Here is a 7834-nt window from a genome sequence, read left to right as displayed (position 1 = left end):
GGTTCTATACTTATTTTCGTGTTCAACTCTCAACTCAAATACGGTAATCACTATGTTTATGTGACATTTATAAGAACCATCACCGCAATCACCCCATCCATCGTATATCGAGTATACCTGTTAGTTTTTTTTAAAACGATATAAATTTTTATTAGATTCATTTAACCCGTGTAATAAACCAGGTTTTTTAAAGATATAACATTTTTATTTTTTACTATACAAAATTACATATGTTAGTGGTAGGTGACCTTTTTCTCAAGATGAGAGAATCTTTTCTCTGAAATTCAGAGAGTTGTTTGGTGGGTATCCTCATATAGGAAAGATACAGACACACACAAATCAACTTTTCTAAATTTTATTTTTTATTTGTTTTTTTTTAAACTTATCTTCTCACAAATGAGTTCCCGTCACTTTTTCGGTTAACAACACTTCACCGGAAAGATTTACGAACAAGATTTTGTCAAAAATTTTACGAAAAACCAAATCTTTTCATGAGATTAATAAGTTTTTATGAAAATTTTTAACAAACAAACACGTTTTTCAGAGATTTAAAGCACTTTTCTTTTAAAAAAACACACAAATTTTTCTGAAAAACTTTCAAGAACAAGGTTCGAAAACTCGACGCACGGCTCGGTTTTAACAAGGATGAGAGCTAAGGCCCTGATACCACTTGTAGATCCACTAGCGGGGGATCTAGTAACCTAATCCTTGTGATACGAACAAACCCGGTTGTGCGGAATCCAACCGGATAAGCAAGCTGAGATCGAGACATAAAACAGACAAGGACTCACGTTTAAAGCTTCAAATATATTAAAACCAGAAGTGTTTGTTTACAACGATTACCGAAGATTATACGCTCACAAACTCACTGGTTCTCTCATATCTGTGTCTCTCTGTGTATGAATCTTCTATTGTTCAGCAACTTGTTTAAATAGGCGAAGCATAACAACATCTCCACGAATAGTGAACTGGGCCACGAACCATAAGGAAGCCCACGAAGAGTCACTCTTCGTCCACCTAAGTCTTCGTCGCAAGGAGAAGGACGAACCCTTTGAGGGTTCGTCGATGAGACCCTTCGTGAGGAACCATGAGAGGAGTGTTCGTCTACGTGATGAAGTCTTCGTCGAACACTTGAAGCCTTCGTCCAGTTGACTCTTGGTCAACAAATAAAGACTTCGTCCAAGCATAGTCTTCGTCCACTTGAGGGTTCGTTGGAGGTGGATAGAAACAGACAAAACAATTTAGATCTTCAAAAAAGGAACCATGCATTCACGTATCTATGCATTAAAATGTCATCACATGACATCATCATGGTGATGTCATGGTGATGTGGCATCCTATGACGGTTCGCGGCTTTTCATGCTTTGTGTGTCGATCTCTGGGGCGCACGACGCATGAATGTCGCGACGTTGGTCTTGAGCCGAAACGAACCAAACCGAACCGAGTCGCGTCCACATAATATGCATCAACATCTTCTTCTTCGACTGTGGGCAATATTAGAGTGGTGCATACACTTGCTTTATTGGCCTTTGCACATAGAAAAGCTTTTCCATTGCTAAACAAGGTACATAAGTATTTATAAGTACATATTTGTTTGTGTATAGTTTATTAATTTATTAAAAATCTTTTGATCGATATGGTGCGGCTTCACTACTTTATATATTACCCGATGAAAATTTTGCTACATTTAAAACCTAGTGTGTTTTTATATTTAATCGGTGTGCATAACTAAACTATCTCTTTTGTGTTTGTGTTTGATTCAACCTTTTAGTCGATCTTATTAACATGGAAGCGACTTAATAATTAAGTGCATAACGACTGTTTAATAACCAAAAGGAAATTATCAAACACGGATATATACCATGAGTTCTCGATGCTATTTTGTATGTTCTTGAATATCTCCTTTGCTCTAGGAAAATAGTAAGCACATGCTGCTTGTAAATGCACTTCAGGATGATAAATGCGGGAAGCGGCTTCTTGAAGACTCGATGAAGATTTGCAGATCCCGTATATATCAAGGGGGAGTTTGTAAGTACACCAAAGTTTGATAAATACCGGATGCTGCTGAAGTTTCAACATTGAAGGACTTATCCTGTAATTATGTGAAAGTGTCACAAGTTTGGACAGGCGTTCTTGTACATGTTAGAATTTGTGGTTTTACTATGTTAGTACTTGTGGTTCTTTTATGTGGTGCGAATTTGTATTTCTAGTTAGTAGTCAGTACCTATTTGTTAAGTACAAACTAGGGTTTCGTTGTAAGGGTCCGTATTTAGATGTGTATATATACTAAGTGTCTTGTACGCATTCATCAACTAAGACATTCAACGAAACAGTGAAATTTTGGAGAAAACTTCTTGTGCAAACAAACCCTAGCTTTGTGTTCTTTATTGAATCTGTGTGATTGTTGATTGTGAATACCCTGTGTATTCACGATTCTCTCATCTTCTGCACCTTCGGTACAAGCTCTACATTGCGTTACGAGGCACGCGGTGGTTTCCGAACATCGCGTGTGTGTTCGATCGGTCCGGTTCGTCTGTTTGTTGAAGGAAGACGACATTACATCAACCAAATCAACTTTAATGGTGTGTGTAATCTAAAGTCGGTAAGATTTACATGACCAATATGCAGACATCACTAACACATGCATTTGGTTAAAGCATTCACACCACTAAACCATTCCGACCATCTCGTCCCCATGCCGGCTCTTCATTTTCTCTCTCTTCCGTTTCTTCTTCCCAATTACTTTACATCTAACATTTACTTGTATAGTTACTTGGTTATTTAAAAATTATCACTTAGTCATTTAATCTTCTTTTAGGTTAATTGTGAAAGCCTTTAAAAACTCACAGACCCTTTAAAAATACTTAAATGCTTAGCATTGTGCCAACCCTAGTTTTTAATTATTTAAAGTTTAACATAACAAAAGAAATATTATTATGGTATTTAATAAGAGTTGACGAAATTGTTAATAAATGTTATAAGCTGGACATTCAAAAACACATTTTTTATGAAAAATAATAAAGATGAAACTTGTATATTTGATTTTCATAATTATCATCACAAACCACCTTAAAGGTGTGTTTAAAATAAATTCAATATGATTTATTTGACCCATACACTTACATGACTAACACATGTATTTGGTTAGAGCATTCACAACGCTAAACCAACCTAACGAACCAACCCCATGCCAGCTCATCATTTTCTCCCCCTTCCCTTTTCTCCCTTTCCCTTTTAATTTATATGTAACATTATATAATACTCTAACTTACAACATATTGGTGTTGTGGGAGTTGTACATTCTGCATAAGTTGTGTTTTGTGCTTATGTATCTTGTATGTTGTGTAATATTGTTTGCACAATACTTTTTAGGAGCGTCGTGTCCGTCCTTTCGCTACTTCTTCCTATCCAGTTTTCACACTCTCAGAAAATAGATCTAGGGTTGATGAGAAGAGAGGGTTCTAGAGAGAAAGGTTCGCCGGCCACCGGATACGCTACCCGGTGGATTTTGGATACATTGATGAAGTGGGTGTGAGTCCAAAGGATACCTACCATATTGATGACAATCATTAGTAGGATCAAACCAGAGGCCATATATCCTTCCACATATATGAAGAGCTTCAAGGAGAAGAAACAAAGAACAACGCAACGATCCACTGATTTCCACTTCATTCAAACCCTAACTTCAACGAAGGTCCACCAGAGCAAGTCGTAGGTTCGTAATCTTCCCATACCAAAACCCTAATTTACAGATTCATATAGAAATTCATCATTATTACTGATATTATTGATAATTATTCAGAGATTTCGTCAATTGTTCATGCGTGTAAGGGAGATTCAGTTACGAAGATGACTAATGATGCTTTTATTTCCAACGGGACTTCTGTGGTTACCCGAGTGATGAAGATGACCAACAGAATTTCGTAAGTTCTTTAATTTTGAAGCTTTGTTGATTTTACACTTCTTAATGATTTTTTTAGCCCTACAGGATGTGCAAGTTAAGTTATACTTATTGTTAAATTGCTTGCAGTGGTGTCTCAGACTCTCAGCTAAAGGTTGTGGTGTTACGATAAAGGGATTTGCTTATCTCCCAGAAGAGGCTGATACAGCTCCTGTTGTTGACACAAAGGTAAAATGATCTCACTTTTCATATTTTTTTTTTTGTTAATCTGTCTTTCTTATTGTTTGATGATCTGTTGCATTTATCCCTTTTTTGGCCAACACTAAAATGTGATTTCATGCTCATGTATGTATTAATCAGGCTGCTGCTGATGAAGATGATGACAGTGGTGTGGATCTTTTTGGTGAAGAGACCGAAGAGGAGAAGACGGCTGTTGAAGATCATGCAGCTGCAAAGAAGAAAGAATGTGAGTTTTTGAAAATTTAGCACTTGAAAATCTGGTTTGCTGTGTTTTGTTTGATTTGACATGATTACCGACGCCCATGTGATGGTTGAAATCAATTTCAGCTTCTTGATCCCTATAGGAAGCTTTTTATTTGGGGATTTGAATTACATGGGTTTAGGCGAAGCATTGGTGGAATGACGGTATTCTGAGTAGGTGGAGAATGGAATTACCTCAACATCATCCCCTACTGGGATACTGATGATGATAGTGATTGTAGTATGCTTCTTTTTAATTTTATTTTTTCCTTTAATATAGAGAAATGATAATTTTATTTTTTTCTTTAATTTAGAGAAATGGTAAGAGTTTACATATGTATAAAAAAGTGAAAAATCTTTTTGAAAGCTATAATCTTTTTAATTTTACTTTTAATCTTCAAAAAATGTGAGTTCTGCTCTATCTCTTCTCACACTTACACATGTATGGAACTATTTCTTGAATTAGCTTGCTGGCGTTAGTTTCACCTATTTGTTGAAGGGGTAACTTTCGGAACATGTTGAAACGGGTCTTTCGGATTAGCCCAAAAACAACTTCTTTTAAACTTTTTAAAACAACTTATGCGTTCAATATGATTACAGATAATAAATTGTTCAAATAACAATATAAGCCTGTGCAGTTATGAACTTGGATCTTACATCATTCATATTATTATTCTTAAATGTATTATCTTTTTTTTTTTTTTTTTTTTACCAAAATGGAGTCTCTTGAGGAATCCCCTCCTCAACAAAGAGAATTCATGGCGTACCTTGCGCTAGCTAGATGTAAAAGCGTTTCGTTGTTCCGGATGGCACAAAGAAGTAATTTTTTTAATGTTATAGTCGTTATGTTTATTTGTATAAATGAAGTTTCACAATGATGATTTGTATACTCATGCTATGAGTGGATTTGTAGGGTTTCTTATAAAAGGGACACGAAGATCATAAATGCAACTTCATACTATAGGAAACATCGTAAATGTGTAAAAATATTTCTTTTTGTTGAGTTTAAATGATTTTTTTTTGAATTAAAGATAATTGTTTGATAAGCTTGAATTGTAATTTGCATAAGTTTAGGGATTGCTAGCTAACCTTCAGTTCTAAATTCATTTTAGATTCATTTTAGCTGGCTGCAAGTAAAAGGAATGGACGATTTATCAGCAAGTGTGTGAAGGTTTTAGAAATGAGTGGCCTAAAGCTTTTTTACATCGAACCAGATTAAGGTATATTTATTAACACATATTATTATATTTGTTTTAATTTAAACAAATATTTATGTCTTGCCATTGCAGCCGCTGACAACACTCTCTACTGTTGTTGATCTCAAGTACCCGGAGAAAAACGATCACATATTTTATGGTAAATGTGGCAGACGGGAGGTGCGTATCGATCAGCTTGTAGGAGAAAAAAAGGTTGCTCAAACTTGTGGTATGTTTTCTTTCATACCTTCTACACTGTGCATAAACTATAGCCTATTGACACCTTTAAATTAGAGTTGTTCACTTTGCAATGAAAATTATAGTTTAAAATGCTAACTACGGTTTTGGAATATGGCAAACCAAACTGGGTTGGTTGGGTTGCCCAGACCTAGAGAGTTTGGAAAAAAAAAAAAAAAAAAACTGGCAAAGGAAAATGGTTGGGTTTGTTGGGTCGGTTGGACCTTCCAAACCAACCTTAAATCGTGGATGGTGCCGTATAGATATCTTACTGGTATAGATATCTTACCGGCTGACCAATCATATAGATGGTTTGGTTGGTTACAACTATTTATAAACACACTACTTCGAATTACAGGATGAATCCCAGGGTCTGTACAAAAGGCAATAGTGAGAGAGTTGGCTATTCTAAAGAATAATCTTCGATGGCACAACACGCAGCCAAGAGGCAGTGTGTCGCCTTTTGGTTCCAACAGAATAAAACGTGCCAAGCCGGAGCAACCTACCAGAGGGCTATGACGGCCATCTTCCATTAGATGATGTAGAGACTATGTGGATGACATAGTAGTCAAATCCAAGACAAGGGTCAATCACATAGAAGTCCCCCCGATTAGTCTTCGAGAGGCTTAAAAAATCAAAGAACACAGAGCGGTAAAATCAAACTCATGGGTTGGTTAAGCTGAGTGAACTGCCTAGGCGGTTGACTAGGCCTTTGCTCCGGTAGAATACGAGTACGTTGCCAGGTTTCGAGGAACCCGGCGACGTACTCGGGCTACTTGATGAAAGAAGGGTTACTCAGACTTTAGTAACAGTTACTGTATTTATTCGTCATCAACATGTGTTTATTAGTATACACAGTTATTTATATCACGGTGTGCTTATAGTTGTTACTCGGATTTTTGATGACTAAAGAAGTATGATAAGCTTAAACACAACTCGTATGAATCTGATCGATTGCACGCCAATTTCGTTGCCCGCGGTGCAACGCACGCGGGTCACTTTTCTAGTTTACTTCTATAGTTAATAGGTTACATACAAAAATATCAATTGATCATTTAATACATTTTTTGTTAACCATGAGAACCCGTTAAAAACTCATAGACCCTAACGGGGATAAAGGCAAATATTCAACTGCTTAGCATTGTGTCAGATTTTTTAATTATTTATAGTTTCAAATAACTAAAGAAATATAAATCCAATGTGAGGATAGCTGACTTGATAGAGACTTTTGCCTCATAGTGGGAGGTATAGGGTTCAATTCCAATCAAGGGTGATAATTTGCTATAATTTAACAGTGAGTGGTAGTGAGTTGTGTACCATTAGCCAGCTCTAAAAAAAACTAAAGAAATATAAATACAATATTTAATAGGACTTGCCGAAATTGTTAATAAATTCTATAAGATAGCCATTAAACTCTAAAGCCAAAACTCGTTTTGGACACTCAAATTTGTAGTATTGTGCCAACCCTCATTTTTTAAATATATAAAATTTAAAATGACTAAAAAAGTATAAATATCGTATTTAATAGGACTTGACGAAATTGTTAGTAAATGCTATTAGTTGGGCATTCATATATAATTTAACAGGACTTGACGAAATTGTTACTAAATGCTATAAGTTGGGCATTCATGTCTAAAACACATTATTTTGTTTTCTCTTGAATAATAATAAAGATGAAACTCGTTTATTTGTTTTCATACTTGTTAACCCGAACTACCTTAAAGGTGTTTGCAATCTAAAGCCAATATGATTTACATGACCAATACACCAACATGACTAACACATTCATTAGAGCATTCATAACGCAAAACCAATCCGGCCATCCGAACCCTATGATAACTCGTCAGTTTCTCTCCCTTCTCTTTCTCCCTTTACCTTTTACTTTAAGTCTAACATTTACATGTGTAGTTTTTTAAATTATTTAATAACAATTTTTTTTGGTTACATAAAAAATATCAATTAGTCATTTAACATTTTATAATTTTGAAGGATTGAAATTACGCAAAATCAATGAACTAAA

The 7834-nt window shown here is 35.4% G+C and overlaps 1 long non-coding RNA gene across 5 annotated transcripts; it reads left to right on the top strand.

Annotated features, from left to right (window-relative positions):
- The first annotated feature begins 3270 nt into the window (after positions 1–3270).
- Positions 3271–6749, top strand: LOC110929461. Of its 5 annotated transcripts, none has more exons than XR_004889947.1 (8): positions 3271–3715; positions 3803–3923; positions 4031–4129; positions 4262–4367; positions 5295–5361; positions 5494–5601; positions 5671–5806; positions 6173–6749. It is a non-coding gene; the product is annotated as an uncharacterized LOC110929461 (long non-coding RNA). The 5 variants fall into 5 exon arrangements; XR_004889949.1 differs by lacking the exon at positions 5295–5361 and adding an exon at positions 4486–4622; XR_004889950.1 differs by lacking the exon at positions 5295–5361 and adding an exon at positions 4469–4619.
- Positions 6750–7834: the final 1085 nt, after the last annotated feature.

The sequence above is a fragment of the Helianthus annuus genome, chromosome 3, assembly GCF_002127325.2.
Source record: "Helianthus annuus cultivar XRQ/B chromosome 3, HanXRQr2.0-SUNRISE, whole genome shotgun sequence".
Taxonomy (NCBI): domain Eukaryota; kingdom Viridiplantae; phylum Streptophyta; class Magnoliopsida; order Asterales; family Asteraceae; genus Helianthus; species Helianthus annuus.
Note: the sequence above shows the minus strand (reverse complement) of the source record. Positions and strands in the feature narration are given on the sequence as shown.